Here is a 22155-nt window from a genome sequence, read left to right on the forward strand (position 1 = left end):
ACGTCACAGGTGCCTCTTCTTTATAAGGAGCGTGACACACACACACACACACACACACAGACACACGTCACAGGTGCCTCTCTTTTATAAGTAAAGATAGGGGTAATATCGTTATAGCAATATTGTTATAGAGGTAAGGCATTGTATACAAAAGTCAATGGAGTGATTTGGTTTGGCAGAAAAATATCGTTATAAGGGTAATATCGTTATAGGGGTTATCGTTATAAGGGTAGGTTGACTGTAGACGTGTACCCGGTTTGTGTTAAATCTTAGAGCAGGTACTGCATACCCTATCATATCTGTGTACATGGGTATACAGAGTCAGTGTTGTTGCGTCCCACTCAGCACCCTTCTGGTTCATTTCGGCACCAGCACTCTTTGCGTATGCAGAGCTGAGTAGAGTGCAAGTTCGGACCACAACTACACTGTAGCAGCTAGTTGCGAACCTAACCTGTGCCGTGATGCACGGCACTTGTGTGCATCTACTTTATCCCTGAGTAACCCACCAGGTATATGGTGCACAATAGGGCACAGTAAATAATCGGCATGCATCGCAGTTTTCTGCAACATACATGTATTCCTGAAGTCACTTTACACCTCAGAAGAATTGCGTCGCTAACTGTTAGTTATTCCCTAGGTCATTATGAATCGTAGAAAACCCGTCATACATTAGGTTCAAGCTAAAGTACCGTATCACCATGGTAATTACCTGGAAATTCGGTGTGTTTTCTACGTTTTTGTTAAACAAGCAGCAATGTGCCACAGAAATTACCATGGTGATAGAGTAGATGACCGTGTGAAGCGGTGTGAGATGCAGCAAAGGTGAGCCTGTTACTGCGAGTCTATGCCCTAAACAATAAACTTTGCCGTGGGATGATTCTCTTTGGGCTGCACACTCTGGTTAATGTACTCTTGGTGGCAGCATTCTGGTGCCAAAGATGATATTTTTTCAGAAAAATAAGCACTAGAGAAATGGAGTGGGAGTAACCTGAATTATTCTATTAGCAGAGCTGCAATGCTTGGGATATGAGATTATTCCCGTAGCTATGCAAAAGACGCTATTCAGTTGTACTTTAGTAGCATCTAGCGCTAGCCAGTATCCACACCGCTGTAATTCGGTGCGTGTCACGGTGCCTGGTAGGGTGGTTCACGTGGCATGCCATGGTTGGTGCAGTATCCCGTATGTGTCCCGTACCGTAATTCGAGTATGCGGTGCGCACCGTAGCATAGATGTATCTGGAGCGCTTTACGAGCTAAGATGTCGGGGCAAATATGGGGACATTCACAACATGCAATGTGAATATGCACGTCAGTTTCGTTTTAAGAAGTGGGTTTGACGGAGTAAGAAAAGGCCCCAGCTTTGGCTGCTGCATGCTAGCCCAGTGGGTACCAATCTCCTGCCATCGGCCGAGTGCTGATGGAACGGAGTAGAAGAAAAAGAAAGAAGAATATTGCGTTCAAGAATACAATTTCGGTAAGGGATATACAGTAAAACCTGTAACTAAAGACCACCATCACTAGCGACCAGCCTGGTACTACCGGCCACTTCGCCAGGCACGGAAGGTCTCACATTCAAAATGCACTGTGACTAGCGACTACCTTCTGAACGCGACCAGCGACCGCCTTTTCCTGTCCCAAACACAATTTTTGACCCGTAACTAGCGACCGCGATGTAGGAAATCAAATGTTGCTCGAAGCTCCTTCTTGAAATTTTACTGATTTTCCATGGTCCTGAAAAAAATCTTTCGATACTACAGCTGAACAAATGAATGCAGGTAATTTGGGCTGTGGAGTCGGTGTGGACTGCACTACACCTGTCAAAATTTCAAGCGCTGTCAAGAAAAAACATGATAGGAAACGTCTTGGAGAGCGCATCGAAAGCGCTCTCTGATCGATGTTACTACTCGGAGGAGAAACGAAGACTGGGCAGCTCTGTCACCCCAGTCATACAGACGGATCGACGATGGCATCAAGGAATCCAGAAACAAAGCAGCACCACAAGGTCCTGATGCTCAAGCAATCGAGAAGTCACAACAAGGACAGTCGGTATGATTGATCGCATGAACAAATTTGAAGCCCAGCGCGAAACGAAACTTCCCCAGGGAACGTTTGACTCCTGGCTTCAGAAGTAGCAGCTGAATTTGAAGTCTGCAAAAAATTAATCTTCTCTCTCTCCGAGGCTCTCTCTCTCTCTCTCTCTCTCTCTCTCTCTCTCTCTCTCTCTCTCTCTCTCTCTCTCTCTCTCTCCATCTCTCCGTCTTTCTGACATTGCGCAAGTCCTGGGGAATTGTTTTAGCTGCATTTTGACATACATATCATATAATGGGATCCACATATGGTCACGCGGTGCAAACCTCTAACTAAAGACCACCTGCTACTAAAGACCGCTTTTGCTGGCACCAAGGGGTGGTCGGTAGTCACAGGTTTTACTGTACCGGTAAGTGGATAGCTAACTAAAATAATTAGCGGTATGGTTTAGAAATAGTGGTGGCGACTCTGGATGGCAGTCGTGAGTCCGTCAAGTGTCAAGTCGACGGAATAGCGCGAGCTCCAGTGTGGGGAGCAAACCCATTCCCAGGTAAGCATCCCCCCACCTCACAACAGAGCAACCGAGTTTTGGATTAAGCTGGGAGTGCCGATTCGAGCAACTGGTATGATGGCTCTGCTTGGAGCCACTAGATGGCTCGCAGCTGAGCCGGCAAATGACTCCGCTTGGAGCCGGCAAATGACTCCGCTTGGAGCCGTCAAATGACTCCGCATGGAGCCACCGAATGACTTCGCATGGAGCCGCCGAATGACTCTGTATGGAGCCGCCGAATGACCCCGCATGGAGCCGCCGAATGACCCCGCATGGAGCCCCAAATTGACTCCGCATGGAGCCGCCAATGACTCCGCTTGGAGCCGCCAATGACTCCGCATGGAGCCGCCAATGACTCCACATGAAGCCGCCAATGACTCTGAGTAGAGCCGCCAATGACTCTGAGTAGAGCCGCCAATGACTCTGAGTAGAGCCTCCAAATGCTAAATATATTGGTATGCATAACCAGTTGAGAGCATATACCCCACATAAGTCGGCACTCCCGGAGCGGATCACAAAGTGCAGCTACCCGTGCAATCTGTAAGCGGTGCAAGCTAGGTAAAGACTGTCAGAACTTGATATCATGGGCTGAGGCCATTGCCGCAGCCACCCATACTTTGGCTGCAGGTGGCGTCCGAATGTTACTCGGGCAGACATCGCTTTCCACCTTCCCGCCTCTCTGAATATCGAGTCCGGCAGCTGATTCGAAACGAGTGGCCGGTGTACAACGCCAGGCCAAAGCCACAACTGATGAGCAATATCCTCGCAGTTGCTGTAAATGCCCATCGATTGGCATTCGCAGCTGATGCCGCTAGTTTTCCCAGGTGCTGCGGGCTGCCACAATTGCAAACAACCCTTTGCGATTGCTGCTCTGCTTGATTGACTGTCCATTGCCCTATCCCCGGTCGCAATTGTACGAGCACCGGCCAAGTGCACCACTTGCATCAGTGAATACCAGCAAGTCGGGGACGGCGTCCATTTAGGGTGTAGGAAGAAGGACCGGCCGTTCCGCTAATCCAGGAGCTCAGGCCATCAGCGAAGATCTTTGAGGCACTCTTTGGAGAGCTTGATCAGGTAATACGGCTGCCGGTACCAGTTGGCAAGTGACCACAATCTGCAATTTGCATCCAGGGGCTATCACTCTTGTAGCAAACGGGAGCTTTCCCAGAAGAGACTCGAGTTGACATTGGGTAGTTGAAGCTGTGTGAAGAGTGGCCCGAAGGAGATCACGAAGCTCGGCAAGTTCGTCCATAGGCATACTGATGTTAGCGCGGCGGGTGTCCAGGATGACGCCGATAAACATCAGAACGTGGGCTGGACCCTCCACTTTTGCTGACGCCAGAGAAAACACCGAGGTATGTAAACGCGCGGCGCCGAGTAGCAAGTTGCTGGCGAGCTAACACAGGTCCAGAGCATGCATTGAGGAAGCACTTTTACTGACGCCAGAGAAACACCGAGGTATGTAAACGCGCGGCGCCGAGTAGCGAGTTGCTGGCGAGCTAACACAAGTTCAGAGCATGCATGGAGACAGAAACGTTAGTCGAGGTACTCCCCGTAATGGGATGATGCCAATAACGTCAGGACTTGAGCTGGACCCTCCACTTTTGCTGGGGCCAGAGAAACATCGAAGTATGTAAACGCTCGGAGCAGAATAGCAAATTGCTGGCAAGCTAACACAAGTCCAGAGCATGCACTGAGGAAGTAACGTTAGTTGAGGTATTCCCCGTAATGCAACAGGCGTGTGAGTGCAAACTGCTAGCACATAATCCATTCACTGGCGGATGCGACAGAGTTCCATATAGCTGGACTGGAGCGTAATACAGTCTGAAGGGCAGGGCACTCTCATAAAAGTATTGATCCTGCCAGCGGATCGACAAGGACCAATCCTCCGGGCGGACGGGAATTCGGCAGAATTCGGCAGTGAACATGCAAATCAGGTTCGTTTTAAGAAGGGGGTTTAGCGGAGTAAGAAAAGGCCCCAGCTTTGGCTGCTGCATGCTAGCCCAGTGGATGCCAATCTCCTGCCATCGGCCGGGTGCTGATGGAATGGAGTAGAAGAAAAAGAAAGAAGAATATTGCGTTAAAGAATACAATTTCGGTAAAGGATATACCGGTAAGTGGATAGCTAACTAAAATAATTAGCGGTATGGTTTAGAAAGAATGGTTGCGACTCTGGATGGCAGTCGTGAGTCCGTCAAGCGTCAAGTCGGCGGAATAGCGCAAGCTCCAGTGTGGGGAGCAAACCCATTCCTAGGTATGGTTTAGATCGCATTATTGTAATGGCCGCGGTTTGATTTCAAAAGACCATAGAAAGTGACGTGCTATCGTTCGAAAGTTTAGGGGTGTGGTACTGATGGGCCGGGAATGTACGGTTCGGGTGGATTGTTGTGTTTTAATGGGCGTAGTTGTTGTATAAATAGAATGCTGAGATCATCAGAAGAGGACTATGAGGAAGAGCAAAATGACAGGGGTGACAGTGTTGAAGCTCTGAGCAGACGGCGTCGGCAGTAGTGCCTACACAGAGAGTAGAAGAAGGGAGAAGAAAGGTCCCGCCGCCTCGAGAGTCGCCGTGCTTGCGAAAGGCTATGCCAACAGCAAGAAACGACGGAGCAAATATCCCGTCGTTTGGAGACTCACCGCCTTCGTGACAAGACGCGTTGACAGCTAGAGACCGCTGCACAGGCATCCATTCAGCAGGAGAAAATACATGCTCTCATGCTCGAACTTGTTCGGTGTGCGGGGCCATCATCATGTTACGCACCAGCCTGGCCCTATTCCGTTGATGTTCCGTACCATTCTGGCAAAGACTGCTGGCCACATGTTGAAACAGGGCTTGAAAAAAATGAAATAAGCTAGTACCAAAGCGTAATCTATTATTATATTTACTTTTACTTGGTAGAATGTACCTGTCTGAGAGTTTGAGTTTTGAGTTATGTATCGATGTGCGTTTATGAACTAAAGTTTTGATTGTCATGCACATGTTTTTGTATTGCAAAGACGTTTCTATCAGTTCGAATAACATACATGATGACCTAGGCAAATATTAAAGGGGAAGTATACCCTAAAATCAAATTTTCACCAGTTGTAGTCTTCGGGGTGCTGAGTCGAATGGTCTTGGTCCGAGGAAGCTGAGACGCTCCCTTCCTACTTGAATCCCAATCGAACTCGCGCACTTCCACCGAAACTGGGTGACTGCGCCCTACTAGATGGGGATTTGTATGCAAAATGTCACTAAAAGCGCCATTTCGTTCTTATAAAAGCACGGATGACCGCGATTGGCCCATATGTTGTAGTCTTTTGGACGCTGAGTCGACTGGTTTTGGTCCGAAAAGGCTGCGATGCAGCGTTCCTCCTTTATTCCCAATCGAACATGGTTGAACAAGCGGTCACGTGCTCGTGCGTACACCAGTCACCTGGTCACCGTGCCTGCAGGGTACAACTTACTAGCCTGTTTGACCTTTTTTGGGTGCAGTCCTGTCACTCGAGTTGAACTCGAGTTGAACCTTGGTGTGAAAGTTGTCGCCTGCTGGCGCGGTGACCAGGTGATTTGGGCACCCAGGAGCACGTGACCGCTTCTTCAACCATGTTCGATTGGGAATAAAGGAGGAACGCTGCATCGCAGCCTTTTCGGACCAAAACCAGTCGACTCAGCGTCCAAAAGACTACAACATATGGGCCAATCGCGGTCATCCGTGCTTTTATAAGAACGAAATGGCGCTTTTAGTGACATTTTGCATACAAATCCCCATCTAGTAGGGCGCAGTCACCCAGTTTCGGTGGAAGTGCGCGAGTTCGATTGGGATTCAAGTGGGAAGGGAGCGTCGCAGCTTCCTCGGACCAAGACCATTCGACTCAGCACCCCGAAGACTACAACTGGTGAAAATTTGATTTTAGGGTATACTTCCCCTTTAAGCATAGCGAGGGCTCCTGGGCGGTCAAGCCCTCTCTAGCCTTCAAGCCCAAGCGCTCTTTATTTGTGCGATATCGAAATGAAAAACTAAATGCAATAACAACGATGAACAATTTATTTCAGCCAAGTACAAGTGGGGTCTATTGGTATCCTTTATTTCAGCCGAATAAAACTGTTGTTTATTGCTATCGCATAATGCATGATAACCTAGGCAAAAAAGATAGTGAGGGCCCTGAGCTTTCAACTGAGCTCTCTCGTTGGAATTATTAATATGGAGGTGTGTGTGCCAATTTTTCACGTAGGATTGCCTGCCACTTGCAGCACTGCATTGCCTTCTGCAACATGGGGAAAGCTGCGTGCTCAGGCCCGTAGCAGCTCCATTCTGGTTGGTCCAGCGAGACCTGACTTCCACAACTTTGCGTGCTTTTCTTGTGACGGGCATATACATGGTACAAAGTATGTGTGTATATGTGTGTGTCTGTGTGTGTGTGTGTGTCTGTGTCTGTGTGTGTGTGTGTGTGTGTGTGTGTGTTGGCGTTCCTCTGGAGCAGCTTGGTGACATCGTCCAAGATCGACAGGGATGGCGGGTCACCTGCCGTGACGCTGTCGACACTATTGTCCAGTCCCGCATGGAGCCTGTGGCGAAGCCCCTCATTTGTGGCACTTGTGCGCGCAGTTTTCGTCGGCCACAGGATATTGCGACGCACAAGTGTAACGCTGTTCGCGCGGCCCGCGCGCGCTGAGTACAGCGTTCCCCGCCCGGTGGACAGCACGTCTCCTGGTCTGCCCCGTATGGGGCCACATAGCCAGTCATGGCAGTGGAAGAAGGAAGGAAGGAAGGTGTGTGTATGTGTGTGTGTGTGTGTGTGTGTGTGTGTGTGTGTGTGTGTGTGTGTGTGTGTGTGTGTGTGTGTGTGTGTGTATGTATGTATGTGTGTGTGTGTGTGTGTGTATGCATGCATGCATGTGTGTGTGTGTGTGTGTGTGTGTGTGTGTGTGTGTGTGTGTGTGTGTGTGTGTGTGTGTATGTATGTATGTGTGTGTGTGTGTGTGTGTGTATGCATGCATGCATGTGTGTGTGTGTGTGTGTGTGTGTGTGTGTGTGTGTGTGTGTGTGTGTGTGTGTGTGTGTGTGTGTGTGTGTGTGTGTGTGTGCGTGTGCCCCCCCCCCACCCAAACCAAGTTCATGGTTTCTGGCCCCAACACCTCTAACGACGATCTAGAGCCGCTCGCGACACGAACCATGGAGATTGCCCATGTGTCGTCTTTTCGTTACCTTGGATCCAACATACACAGCAACGGCCGATGTCATGATGATGTCACATCCCGGATCTCTGTCTTTTCTCCTTCTGTCTGCCTGTCTGTCTGTGTGTGTGTGTGTGTGTGTGTGTGTGTGTGTGTCTCTCTCTCTCTCTCTCTCTCTCTCTCTCTCTCTCTCTCTCTCTCTCTCTCTCTCTCTCTCTCTCTCTCTCTCTCTCTCTCTCTGTGTCAATATACAGCTTTCACCGTCCAGGAGCGACACTGACTCGCACTGCTATCTGGTGCTCACGAGGTGTTTGTCGCGCTGCAAACGGAGCGTCTCTGTAAGTTTGTATCTCTGGTGATGTTTGGACATGGTGAGCACTATATAAATGGTGCTTATCAAGCACAATCTTCCTCAGCCTACTCAAACTCGACTGATGAGGGTAAATGTTCCCGAAACACTGTGTATTGAGCAGGGAGTGGTCCCTTCTTGCAGGTTTTCCGAGCGGAAAGTTGGATGGACTTTTCGTGTGCTCTGGGTGGCAGCTGTCAGTCAGTCAAGTGTAAAGTCAAGGCGGCGGAATAGCGTGAGCTCCAGTGTCGAGAACAAACCCTTTCCTAACAATCTTCGCCGAAGTCGCAACCACTATTTCGTAGGTCTACCCTTGTTAGGAGACAACCCTGGGGGTATCAACTTTTTTTGTCTGATAACAAGTACATTTTTCTGCTGCTTTGCATCATCCATATTGTGTCCACATCAGAACTGATGGTTCCTTGTTATTAGACAGTGTTTTCCACCAGACCCCTGTATAAGACAACCCATTATCAGACAATGTTTCATCGGACCCCGATACAAGACAACATGAAATATCAATCGAGCTATCCTCGGCCATCCGCTTTTTCTTGTAATGAGAATTCAAACCTGTGAGACAGCTGAAGGGGACGTTATAACGAATTTGGTCTACAAACGAATAATCTCTTATCCGGACTTGCATGTACGACTGCTAATGATTCATGGGATTTTGGATCGTTGTCTACTAATGAGGTTTGTCTTGCAACCGATGTCATACTAACGAGGGTAGGACTGTAAATTAAATGCTTGAAAGTTGAAACTTCGTTTTTCAGATGAATCAGACTGCAAATCAATAGCATAGCAAAGACCATAGCTATCCCAGGAACACTTGAGTAATGCCCTCTTTTACCTTTTTCTATGTTGTCCTCTTCAGTTTGAGCAGGTATGGATGTTTCCTAGTGCCTTCTAGAATTTCTAGGTATATCATTGGTCTTGTTCAGATCGTCCATTACGTTTGCAGCTGTTCAAACTTGTATTGTTGTTTATTATTTTATTGATTTATTTATTCTACTTGCCTTTCCTATCTTCTTGTGTTTTAGCATTAGGCGATTTGATCGCAGGACGAGAGAGGAGCTGATGGACGATCTCTCCAATGTTCCTCTTGGTTCGGAGCGGCGCCGAGTGCTGACGTTGGGACTTGGGTAAGGATGAGTGTTCCCTCATGTTTACAAGTTATCCATTTTGTCCAACACTAACGGTTATATGCAGAATACTGCTGAGTCAAAAATGTGCAACAATCAGCACAAAAACTGACTGATGAGATCATGACATTCAACGACCTGATGTTTAGCTGCATCACGTTTATACCCGTTAGTGTTGGAAAAAACGGATAACTCGTAAACTTATGGTCCTCTTTTTTAATTTTAATCCTTGGCTCTCCATCCGAGTTCCCTCATGTGTTGCTATTATTTTTATTTACTTATTTTTTTGCCCAGGGTCTACATTCTACATTTATTTTACTTAGACTAGGGTTAGCTGTCCGTTTACCAGTACTCATCCACACATATGTGCACATAGGGTCTACACAGAACTCTATCAGTAGGTATTTTTGTATAGGAGGTTGTCTATCCTCCGGGATAGCACTATATACTCCCATTCTGTGTGTTCTCTGGTAGCTATGTTCCTTGGAGACCATATGACTGTGCCAGTGTGGTGACCGAGGTGAGGTGTGTCTGCACTGGCATCGTCAACTTGCCTACTGCTACGTGCTCCCCAGTGCTCCATCTGTGCCCTGTACTTTATTTGGGGGGGGGGGCAATACCGGTACTTCAGGTGCAGGGGGCAAGGGGGATGGGGTGGGGGACATCATGCCCCCAATGAACCTCTCCAGGCGTTGTTCTGGAGTAGACTAACCATAGGCGGAGTGTACACATGCAGCACATAGTTTGGGAATTAGAACGCGATCAGACTCGGGCATATTCAAAGGCAGTCTATTGTGATAGTAGTCCTGGACGGATCTCACTATGATGATATAGGTCGTGCCCAGCATCACAATGCCCAACATTATAAATGACTGGGTTTTTTTCCTGAGGGGCTAGATGAACATGTGGCTAGACTGCCGATGGCAACCAACAGGCTCAAGGCTGTGTTGAGACTTCGTGTTTGCGACCCGAGTCAATTGTTTACTCACCATGACTAGGCATCGCATTGGGCATCGTATGACCATTTTTTATGTCACTGTTCTTAGTCGCACCGGGGGCGCATGCCCGTTTTCAGGAGACTTATCAAAACACACAAGCCCTGTGCCCTGAAGGTTAGGCCTATTGTTAGTCTGAATAGTCCTGGCTACTATCCCGCTAAGTTCATTGACTTTCTACTTAACCTGTATGTACGTGAGGAAAGTACTGTTCTGGCCTGAACTACGGATTTCATCAACTTGGTAGAAGGTTTGCCTGTGCGGGACGATCATTTATTTTTGAGTATAGATGTGACCAGCCTTTACACCAACATCCCCAACGAGCTCGGTCACGTGGCATTGTCGTGGTATATCACACACAGGTATACAAGGTGGATGCCCCCGGCCCTTCGTATACGGTTAACAACAGCAGTGACTTCCTTGATGTCAGTCATTCGGAAGACTAACGGGTTCGTGTACGATAACGATTTGTTTCCGCAGATCCAAGGGACTGCCATGGGTTCACCTGCAGCAGTGGTCTATGCCGACATTGTTATGCTGTATTTGGAGAATCGGTACATTTTGCCGATCTTAGAGGGGGAGGGTTTAGAGGTTCAGGTTTATAGACGCTTTATCAGTGACATTTTTGTTTCATTGCATGGTTACGAAGGTCAAGTTCAGCGCGCTTTAGACAGGATTAATAAGTGTTCGGCCCTCGAGTTTGCGCATGAACTGGCACATGATTGCATTGATTTCCTGGACACCACAGTTTTCCGTAGTAAGGGATACATGGCTGTGAAGCCTCATTTCAAGGTCACCAATCGTTTCCTGTATCTGCTTGCCGGTAGTAACCACCCCCGTAGTATGGGTAAAGGTGTGATCACTGGGGAGTTGATCCGTATCCGTCGGTCTTCGACCCTTGACCACCACTACGAAGCTGCTGCCGAGCAGGCGAAGCAGACTTTCCGGGCCCGTGTATACAAGAGCTCCATCTTTCATCTTTCAGACGGTACACCAGGCATGCAAGGCCGGCACAGCTGGGGTGGCTGGGGCGGCCTCAGCCGCCCCACTTTTTTGGCCGTTTTTTTTGTTCTTGTTTTTTTAGCACACTGCAACAAAGCGCGATGATCGCAGCTCAGCTCAAACGTGGCAAATAATGAAGAATCCTTGTGTATCAAGGTCAAGGTGTGTGTGTGTGTGTGTGTGTGTGTGTGTGCCTGTGTGTGCCTGTGTGTTTGTGTGTGTGTGTGTGTGTGTGCCTGTGTGTGTACGTGCCTGTGTGTGTACGTGCCTGTGTGTGTACGTGCCTGTGTGTGTACGTGCCTGTGACGTGTACAGCACCACTAGCTAAACCGACCAACGGCTACTCCCAGGGCACAAACTATTCTGCTGGAGGCAGCGTCGTCTTCGGCTGAAATTCCGGATACAACCTGCAGGGAAGCATTGTGCGCATCTGCCAGATTGACGGTTCCTGGAGTGGGGCAGCTGCCTCGTGTAATCGTAAGTTGAATTTCAAGAGAGCCAATATATCCCTCTTGTGTAGAGAAGCTTCAGGCTTGTAGGAAGGCAGATTCTGGTGGCGTTGATCTTTCCTATTTACAGAGCATGTAATAGTCTGGGTGTCACCTGCCACTTTTCATCATCACAAATGATGATCGTGCTTATCACAGGACCCAGGACCAGTCGGGCATCTCAGGCTGAGTCCTTAGGATATATGTTATACTTGTAGGTGTATGGTTAGGGTGTTTCACCGGGTAGAGGCGACGGTTTCAAATAGGACACAGGTTGCAAACCGGAACGGACTCAATATTCACTTTCTCTCTTGGTATTTTGATTAGAAAACATATGTCACAGTGAGACTACGATGTGTTATACTCCGAGCCAAAATTTCATGGCTCTGCGATGACCAGACGCACCATACCAAGCAGGTGAGTTTTTGACGTGTTGCTTCGCACTGCGACTTGAGTTTTACAACTTTCGAAAAATCAACTTCTTGTCGCAGGTAAACAGCGGCTTGCCTCTCGCCAATAAAGCACCGCATACCAATCAAAACTAATGGAAGCACACACAAGGCTTATTGTTACTCTGTACTGGCCGTCGTGGAGCGATAGCAATTACCTAATTTCAGACCCAGAGTGAATTTGACGTGCACTCTAAAACGTGTCCGGTTTGGAGCCACCTCTGATTTGAACTTTTTTTAAGCGAAAAATTGGGCAACTTGGAGGCAATGGGTCAACACAAAGGAGTGGCTCAGTTCGATTGACTCTGGCCCCAGAGCAAACTTCAACATGCCAGTTTCCTTCCACAAACATATTTCGAGTGAAAAATCAACGCTGATGATCGGTTTGGGTCTATACAAATTTGGCTGTCAAGGCGTTCCGGTATCGAACCGTCTACTCTACCAGAACACTGAGTTGTTGGCATAAGCCGGTAACTTTTGTCCAGCCTGTTTTAGGCTACCACCTCCTCCAAATATGCTAATATCTCTTGACTGTACAAAAGATGTGCCGAGCAGACACTTTCTTCATCTCTTGACTGCTTTGTGTGTTGTGTGTGTGGGTACGTGTATCCAGCCATTCAACTGCAGTGCCAGTCTGGCTACCTGCCCTGCCTGCGTTCCAGTGGCTGTATCCTGCCATCACAGCGCTGCGACGGTGTTTGGTACGACTGTGCTGATGGCTCTGATGCACAGTACTTCCCAGGCAAGGTCACACCAGCTCCAGGTAAGCACCAGCAGCAGCACTGATAGTAGTACCATGACAGTAGGAAGTAACGAGCGGGTTCTGGGCCAGGGGGCGCCCGGGTCCCAAAAAATGGGGTATTATTGAAAAATGGGGTACTAATAGTACCCCATTTTTGCGGTGAAAATTATTTTTGGCCCGGTTTTTTTGCGGATAAAAATATGTGCCAGGGGGTGCCCCTACCTCAAAAAAAAGGGGGTATTATTGAAAATATGTATTGGGGTGTTATGCTCTACCCTAAACAATAAGGTAATATGGTGTCATGATTATGTAAGTATAAAAGGTGTGTTCTTGAATGATGATCCAGTCAGTTTCAAGTTGTTGTGGTGCAGTGAAAATGGATTCTGAATTTGAGATCCTGTATGCTTATGTTCGTTCAAAGAAGCAATGTGCGCTGGAGGAAAAGAAGAAGAAGAAGAAGAAGGAGATAGAGGAAAGTGAAGAAGTGTGTTATCATCGTGAAGAACAAGTTGAGCATGCTGGTCATAGAGTTTGTTCTCAGTGTGGATTGGTAATGGCGGACATTTACATGCCCGAGGTAAAGTGGAGAGAGCGTTGTACTAGCATAAAGACCTACACGGATTCCGATCGCATTCAAGGTGTGAATCGTCATCTTGTACATTTTCTCAACAAGATCGACTTCACTTTACCGCATGCACAGTTTCACCCTGTTCAAGAGGCACTGCAAGCAATGAAGAAGTCCAGCAGCTATAAAAGCATGAACTATGCAATAGCATTATCGTGTATACTTCATGAGGATCATGATGCAGTGCGCACACTGCGTTCTTCTTTACCGCGCAGTAATGTATCATGGTTGAGAAGCAGCCGCATTACACAACCTCTTCCATCATGTTTTCCACTGATGTTTCTTCTACATCTCATGGAACACATCAAGGGTCCTCTGTCCGCTAGACAGCTGAACACTCTGAAAGTTAATTTGTCCTTGATGTCACCTGCAGACCTGTCCATGATGCATCTTCTAATAGATGCCTATTGTTGGCATGACTACAGTCTGGATTATTTAGTAGATCACGTGACCTCTCTACCACCTGATCTTGCCAACATACTCTATCAATTTACCAAGACTGCAGTACGTCATCAACGTTAGCAATGCGTTGGAGATTTACACTCTCGGGAACCTGTTCTGAGACATGGTCGAGACACGTTCAGTCATGACCGAGACATGTTCCGACAGGTCAAGTGCAAGTCGTGCTGTGATTGGTTAAATCTTATCATCTGCTCACCGTGTCCTCTGATTGGTTGATTCTTGAACAATTTCACCGTGTTCTCCAAGGTCGTCACCTCCCATAGGATGTTATTTCAAACTCGGCGGCGGTCAAAAGGGTATATATGTGCAAGCACAGTCCTCCATTCACTCACAACTGCCTTTGTTGTTTCGTTGCTCAAGCCTTCTCTCTCTCTCTCTCTCTCTCTCTCTCTCTCCCTCTGGATCTCTCTGGATCTCTCGTGAGTGATATCATGATGGCCACTGATGCTGTTGTTGCTGGTGAAGATGTTGTGGACTGTTTGGGTATTGACCCGTTCGCTATCAAGACGATAAAGAAACCCGGTCTCTACAAGCGACGTGCTAGCCGTAATCCGAATCTGGAGCCTCTGCCTAAGATCAAGATGCCATCTCCTCGTCCTACCATACTACCAGGTGTCGCCACCATTATTACGGATGGGGCAGCAGAGTGTGTTCAAGCAATGTACAGCAAGACCGCCCACGACTATCATGTTGCTCCTGGCACCGATTTCTACTATACGCGCGGTGATTTACCGGGCATGCTTGTCAATGGCACGGTATGTGAAGGACGCTTTGGTCAACTTAAGCTGTACGTCCAGGCTTCACAAGACGATCTCATTCAATTCTTCCTGAAGACCTCAACACCTTTGAGACGTGCCGTGAGATCTCCACATATCAACAGGATACGGAGTAACATCTTCCCTGCAATGTACCAAGGGAAGAGTGTGACTGCTTTGTATCTCAAGCCAACCAAGGGTGTGCCCAACTTCCCGATGAACGAAGAGTGTCAGCTCTATCTGCATCTTTCCACTATATCTTTCAACAGGGAGAAGTGCGAATTCAAGGCATGGCTTTCGGCAATCCCCCTGATGTTTGTAGACTCACGGCTTTGTGAAAGGGATCACGACACCGTGCAAGACCTTCCCGAGGCTGAATTGACTCGACTGGTGATTGCATTCCTCAAGAAGTGGAGCACTGCTGACAACGTGACTGCTGACATTGCGTTTGACACAACGGTGGCGGCGGCAGCGTCTCTCCCTGACACCCTACCGGACAATTCACTGGACTTGAATCTGCTAAATGCTTAGTCTATCTTACCACATTGATTGATCAGAAAGACTTTATATCCTAACCCTTTTTTTTTTCATGCTCTCTTGCTCTCTCTCTCTCTCTTGCTAACATATCATCGCTTCATTAGATTACCACTAGCACACATGAGTATCATAATGATTTATTTGAGAAAGAAAATATTTCCTATCATAATTAGAACAGTGTGTGTGTGTGTGTGTGTGTGTGAAGATGGCGTACTGGGCTACGCATTTCCATAGGAGTGATGGGGAGGAGACTTCCCTCAAGCACATGCAAAGCATGCAGAATGATATTACCGAAATACAATCAGTTGTGGGGAACGATGACACCGAAAACACCTTGGTTCATGATGTGGAGAAACTGAAGGAGGAGAAAGCCGATGAGAGCAAAGTGGAAGATGTGGAAAACAGATCTACGCGCTACACAGATCAAGCCATAGCAGCTGATGAGCTGCACGTGAAAACAGATGGATCCGTGTCCATGGATGCTAACCTCAACATGAACGAGCATTCCATCTGTAATTTGGCGTACGATGATAGTTCTTTGACATGTGCTGTCCCTGCCGGTTGGGTCAAGAATGAAATCCAACAAGCATCATCGAGATTGCAAACTGGTATGGACACTGTGCGCAAGATGAAAGGACCTCGTGGTGATCGGGGATTGGGATGGCTTAGCGGAGGTGGCATGCCACTGAACTCTGTAGGGAGAAATGGTGACTTCTATCTCGATGCAACCACGCTCATCGTGTACAAGAAATTCAGCTCGAAATGGAAGGCGTTTGGTCGGCTTCATGGATCAAGAGGTGAAGCTGGTCCACGTGGAGAACGTGGATTGATCGGTCCTGAAGGTGAGACTGGACCTAGAGGAGCTGATGGGCAAGGTGGTGAACGCGGTCAAAAAGGTGATCAAGGAATACCTGGTCCAGAAGGTCCCAGAGGTGAAGTTGGACCACGTGGAGAACGTGGATTGGTCGGGCCTGAAGGTGAGATTGGACCTAGAGGAGAAGATGGGCAAGACGGCCCACAAGGTGAACGTGGTGTGCAAGGTGATCAAGGAACCACAGGTCCCATGGGTCCCCAAGGAACCATCGGTCCAACCGGTCCTCCAGGAAACAGAGGTCCCGTGGGTCTCCAAGGAATCATCGGCCCCATAGGTCCTCAAGGAACCAGAGGCCCCATGGGTCCGCAATCAAATCAGAACCTATCCGATCCGTTTCATCTACTACCTCTCATTCGGAGAAACGCCTACCTCTACATATACTCTAATCCTAGCAGATTTGAATCCGTCACCAGGGTGAGCAGAAACAGATACAGAGGGATAAATCTCGTTGACATGAAGGACAAGAGAATCAACGTGAACAGCATCGACATGTTCCGAGACGATCACTTCTACCTCAACATTACACAACCCAGCGAAGTTTCCATTAGAGAACGATTCGTCAATCTGTTTCACGACAACATGTCTTTTGCAATGTTCCAAGTAATTCAAGTGGACGCACCTGACCCTAGAAACATGGCATTGAAGGCATTCGATATCGATACTGTCGGAAATTTCAGCTTGGATAGTTTGTACGTGTTGTTCACTGCCACCCACATAAGCGGCAACTACTTCACGCGTCCCGGCCATTCATCATTCAACATACCCGTTTCGTCTGTAGTCAGCCAATTATCGGCGGCTTTGGATAAACCTGTGTCGAGTATGACGGATCTCTTGGGTACAAAGTGTGTCATAAGTTACGCTCGGAATTCAGAAGGCCTATTCACTCTATACGTAAACTCCATTTTGATACATTCCAACTTAGACACTGTCCCATTTTCCAGGACCAATGGAATCGAAGATTGCAATTATAGCATTGGTGGTACTCAATTCTTCAACGGCACTTCATCAAAGTTGTTCTGTCATTTGCACTTTGCAGAGAGTTTATCTTCTCATACAATCCAGCGCATCCACACAGAACTCATGGCACACTACGATATATGAAAGTGCTACTTTGATTGTACATAATATATAGCACACAGGCTACACTACATTCTTGAGATGAAAATGAAAAATAAAACCTATCTATAGTGAGTGTCATCACAACACCAGAATGTCTGTGATATTGACAGTGGCGAACAACACGTCGGGCGTGAGCAGGGGATTGCACAAACCGAACTTTACTCTAAATGTGAAGGAGCTCGATACGCGTGATAAAGTCCTGCATGTTGAATCGGCTCAGTTTGAAGTACACTTTGAGAACATAGACGAGGCAACGAACAAACTCTATGTGGTACATGGTGTAGAAGAAGAAGAAGAAGAAGAGGATAGACTTTCCATCAAGACGGGAACATACAGCGATGTAGACGATTTGGCGTCTATTATCAATGCCACTCTGAAACGAGCAGGACACGGAGACATTGTGTTTTCCTACTCTCGTCACACCAGCCGTATAAGTGTCTCGGTACCCAGGAATAAACGGTGCTTGTTGAAGAAGGACTCACCCGCATTGGTGCTGGGTGTGGGCACTATTCTCAAGCCATACACGATCGAGGGATCTCACACGTTCCCGTTCGCTGTGGATCTGACGAAAGGCAGAAGACTTGTCCTGCTCTACACCGACCTCATTGGACCTGCTGTGGAGTACGAAGACAATACTGATTCGAGGGTGCTGAAGACTTTTCTTATTCAAACCCTCAACGGTTTGAATAACTACGTGTTCGGGAAAGAAGACAAACGACTGCTGCTTCCACACGAAAACGTGACTAGCATTTCGTTCTGGTTGAAATTCAACACCGGTGAACACATTACTTCCGGATATCCCGTCTACCTTGATCTTCGGATCACCAACACAACTACTTAGATGGATCTTCCAGATGTTCGTGTCCGTCACGTGCGTGACATGGTGGAGGATATAGCAAAACGAAAGAAATTGGAGAGCGAAAAGGTGCGTTGCCGGGAGAAGTACGTAATTTACAACACTGCAATCTTGTCCTTTCTCATACTCATTCAAACCATTCTCAACATTCTTCAAGGGAGTGGTGTTGTATCTGGAGAACATCGCATTCGAATCATCGCCATCAGTAGCACGATCATCGGTGTGATCATGGCATGCATTGGTAAACACGTTCTCGACACCAAACGTCAGCTTGTCAAGTGTATTGAACAACTGCAGCAGATGGAGAGAGCTGAAGACTCGTTCATGTTGGAATTGGGCATTACTCTGGAAGATGGGAAGCTCACTAACGAGGAGCATCAACGATTGATATCGATGATGAACGACTTTCGCAAGACACTGGATATTGGATCTTTAAAAAAAATTCACCCCTATTATAATGTGACTCGCAAGAATGGCACAGGAGATATACTCACCACAAGCTCCGGAGTCCTTCACGGGACTCCTGACCAACACGAAGATCGTTCAGAAGAACATCCTCGACAGGACGGAGAAGAAACTCTCGTTGCTTGAGGGTAGACGCGGAGTACGACTCTTTTCCACAGCAGATCGATCACCACCATCCCTGAACAATGAACTAGACATCTCGTCGCCGAATTTCATTGCTCTGGGGGAGAGCTATTTCATCGTGAAAATGCGCTATAGTGTCAAAAACAATCTCAATAACCAGCCTGGAGACTACACGCGATGGGTGTGCACCACGTCACCAGCCTTTTCGTGGTTCAAGAACATTCGAGTGGAGATCAACGGAACAGAGGTCACGCAATCGAGTAAAGTTGCCGACATGCAAATGGTTCAGCATATCCTCAGTCTAATGGAAAGCAGCAGCGAACGCCTTCAGTACGTGGACTCGGATCTCTACGGTCTACAGAAACTGGATCCGCAAAGAGCATTGAGAGGTGTGGATTTATCGCCCTATCAACTTGGTGTGAAGCGTAAGCATGGCTATGCCTTCGAAACAAACGCTGCAAACGCTAATGCAGCACAAGCACCGGATTTCGTCGATGATTTCACACTCAGGCGTGCACCCACCGTCGAGCTTGTCACCAACGAAGGCTTCTCCAACACGGTTCAGGAAAATGCACTTCGTGCAGCTGTTGGACGGTTTCAGTACAAGCTGAGACCCTTCCTACCGTTTTTCAATCAGGACGATGCTTGGTTACCCCCGGGTACACAGGTGAAGCTTCGCTTTGATCTGCCACAATCCGAGCTTTCCAGATACATCATGCTTAGCGATCAAGGCGGTGGTGCCAACAGTGCTCTGAGCGTCGGTGATATTGAGATCGATCTACTCCAATTGGACTTTGTGTACACTACCTATCGCATGGAACCCAATCTCACCGATCGTGTACGCCTTCCCAAACAACTCTATTTCCACACGTGGTGCCCTCGTCTCATACAAAAGAGCATTTCAGATGATGCTGGTACACTGGAACTGCTTCACAATGCGGACATTCCACGCAGGATGATCCTGTTCTTCACAGATTTGACTCATGGTACACAGCCAGCATTGGCTGGAGGTCAAGCATCGCATTCTTCGAACAGACTGGCCATGATTCATGCAAATCTCAGTCAACTTCGTGTCACTGTCAACGACCAGATGCTCTTTGACAACCCGCTCAAGTTCCAGTGGGATGTGAGTCGTAATACTGAAGGGCAATACTTCTACGATTACAACAAATCCTCCTACCTGCGTGGCTACAATCTGGTTCAAGACTTTTTCGGCAAGACGTATGGAACGCAAATCCCCATCACCGCTGCAGATTACTGCAATCACTACTTTATGGTGCCTATCAACTTGAATCTGGATCGGACCACAGACAATCCAAGATCGAGAGGAAATCTGTCCATCGACTATCAATTTAGCGACGTGACAAACGCCCCCGTGAGGAGACCTAGCGAAAATGGTGCCTCGATCAAAGTCAACCTTCTCTGCATGGACAAGTACTTGTACACCATGAGCAAAGATGAAGGTATCAAAGCCGAAGTTGTATGAATTAATTCCGACCTAGTAGTAAAAGGGCATCATGGAAGGTGGTGACCTGGAGACCAGACATCGTGTCTACGGTGGTGATTTGAAAACATCGAGTCGACAACACGGTGGATTCTTCTGGAAAAAGAGCTTCTGGAAAAACCTAATCGGTGCTGGACCGGATGAGATGGAAAAGCAGATGGCGGAACCCACGACAAAACAAGATGCAATGCAACGCGGTGGACTTGGACCCCTGGCTGCCATGGCAGGAATGACACTTCTTCCCATGCTTTTGGGGAGAGGAGAGTCCGGAGACATTGTGGAAACGCAAATGAAAACAGCTTACAACCCTGCCATGCACCGAGGAGGTCTAGCCATTCCACCAGGATTAGCCGCCAAGGCCATACCACTCCTGACGAACCTGGCTGCTCCCTTGGCCATGGGTACCATGGCATCACTGGGTGACAACGTAATGGATAAAATATTCGGCAGAGGAGTAAGGAAGGGAAGCTCAGCAGGTGCCATGAAGCGCACTAAAAGTCGTCGTCGTCGGCATGCACCGAAGAAGATTCGGCAACGAGCATCTCGAAAAACCAAGAAACCAGCTCGTCAAGTTCGCTCCAAAGGCCGCAGGGCACGAGGAATAAAGAAACAAGGAAGGGCCTTGTTCAAAAAACTAGGACATCGTGCCCTCGACGAAGCTTCATCGTTCCTGTCTGCACCTCGTAGATCCCTAACCCGTCCTGAAACTCCATTTGCTCAAAAAATTCGACAGAACATTAACAGTGCAGGACCGTCTTCTATGAGTTCCGCTCACATCGGTCCATCCTACAACATCTGATCATGGACTTTATCTCGCTCCTTGGACAGGAAATCGGGAGGAAGAAAAAGACTAGTCCCGTAAGGAACGACGATGTTCCGACCACGGCCACTGCTCGACACGGGCTGCACATTCCTGGTCTTCAGTTCGAGTCTAAGGATTGGTTCACGGAAATCATTCCTGCTCTGAAATCCTGGGGTCAAAACGTATTGTTTCTGGGACAGAGCAACATGGGTAAATCCTACTTTCTCATCAAGCTCCTGAAACGTGTGCAACCTGAGCGTATAGTTGTCATCTCCAACACGCCGGCCGATCAGTATCGTCTCCCAAGCCTCAAATCCTTCAAGCATTACAGCACCATGCCCGAGTGTATCGAAGACATGGATCTCCAGCCTAACACCTATGTGATCATTGATGACATCAGAGTGATGGGTTTGAAGCACGGCAGCCAAAGAGAGTGTCTCTACAAGTTCTTCACCATGTACAGTCATCATCATAAGTTGAACGTGTTCTTTCTCTCTCAGAGCTTTGATAACATTAAGGACATGAAGATCAATGCAAACTTTATGTATCTATTTCGCTTCACTGATAAAAGCAATATCAAGCGTTATCTCAATACTCTGTTTGGTGGTGTGTGCACGAAGTCATCCATTATCTTTAGATTGTATGAGAAGTTATTGGCGGTGTGTCGCAGACCTATCCTAACCATTGATTGCTCTTCTAATCAGTACTACACGTATTGCGAAGACACTGCATTAAAGGTGACTTTTGAATAAAAACCTCGTTGATGTGCGTGTTTAGCCGAAAAGTTAGCCGAAAAGTTAGCCGAAAAGTTAGCCGAAAAGTTAGCCGAAAAGTTAGCCGAAAAGTTAGCCGAAACATTGAAAAAAAATTCCAATCATGAATAAGAATGGAGCATCTTACGGTGAAATTCTCAAATGGGCTACCGAGCAGTATACAGAGGGTGGGGTCCAGAAAGGGATCCTTCTCGATACCCAAGCGTAAAAGGTTGCAAACCTTGCAGTTTATGTCGAAACATCCTCAACACATCCTCAAGAAGAGAGTAAATTCGTGGGAAGTTCTCGGTATACCACCACTCATGCGGCAAAAAGGAGGTAATAACTACAATACCTACTTGAAAAGCGTCAAGAAAGTTC

The 22155-nt window shown here is 47.6% G+C and overlaps 1 long non-coding RNA gene across 1 annotated transcript in view; it reads left to right on the forward strand.

Moving 5' to 3' along the window:
- The window catches only part of LOC135822420 (uncharacterized), a 36697-nt gene that overhangs the window by 2708 nt on the left and 11834 nt on the right, over positions 1-22155 (forward strand). Inside the window, exons 2-6 of the long non-coding RNA XR_010554488.1 lie at positions 7040-7328; positions 7988-8071; positions 9123-9224; positions 11537-11698; positions 12772-12921. This is a non-coding gene — a long non-coding RNA (uncharacterized LOC135822420). The remainder of the gene's footprint in view (positions 1-7039; positions 7329-7987; positions 8072-9122; positions 9225-11536; positions 11699-12771; positions 12922-22155) is intronic.

This window comes from Sycon ciliatum, chromosome 8 (genome assembly GCF_964019385.1).
Source record: "Sycon ciliatum chromosome 8, ocSycCili1.1, whole genome shotgun sequence".
Lineage (NCBI taxonomy): Eukaryota > Metazoa > Porifera > Calcarea > Leucosolenida > Sycettidae > Sycon > Sycon ciliatum.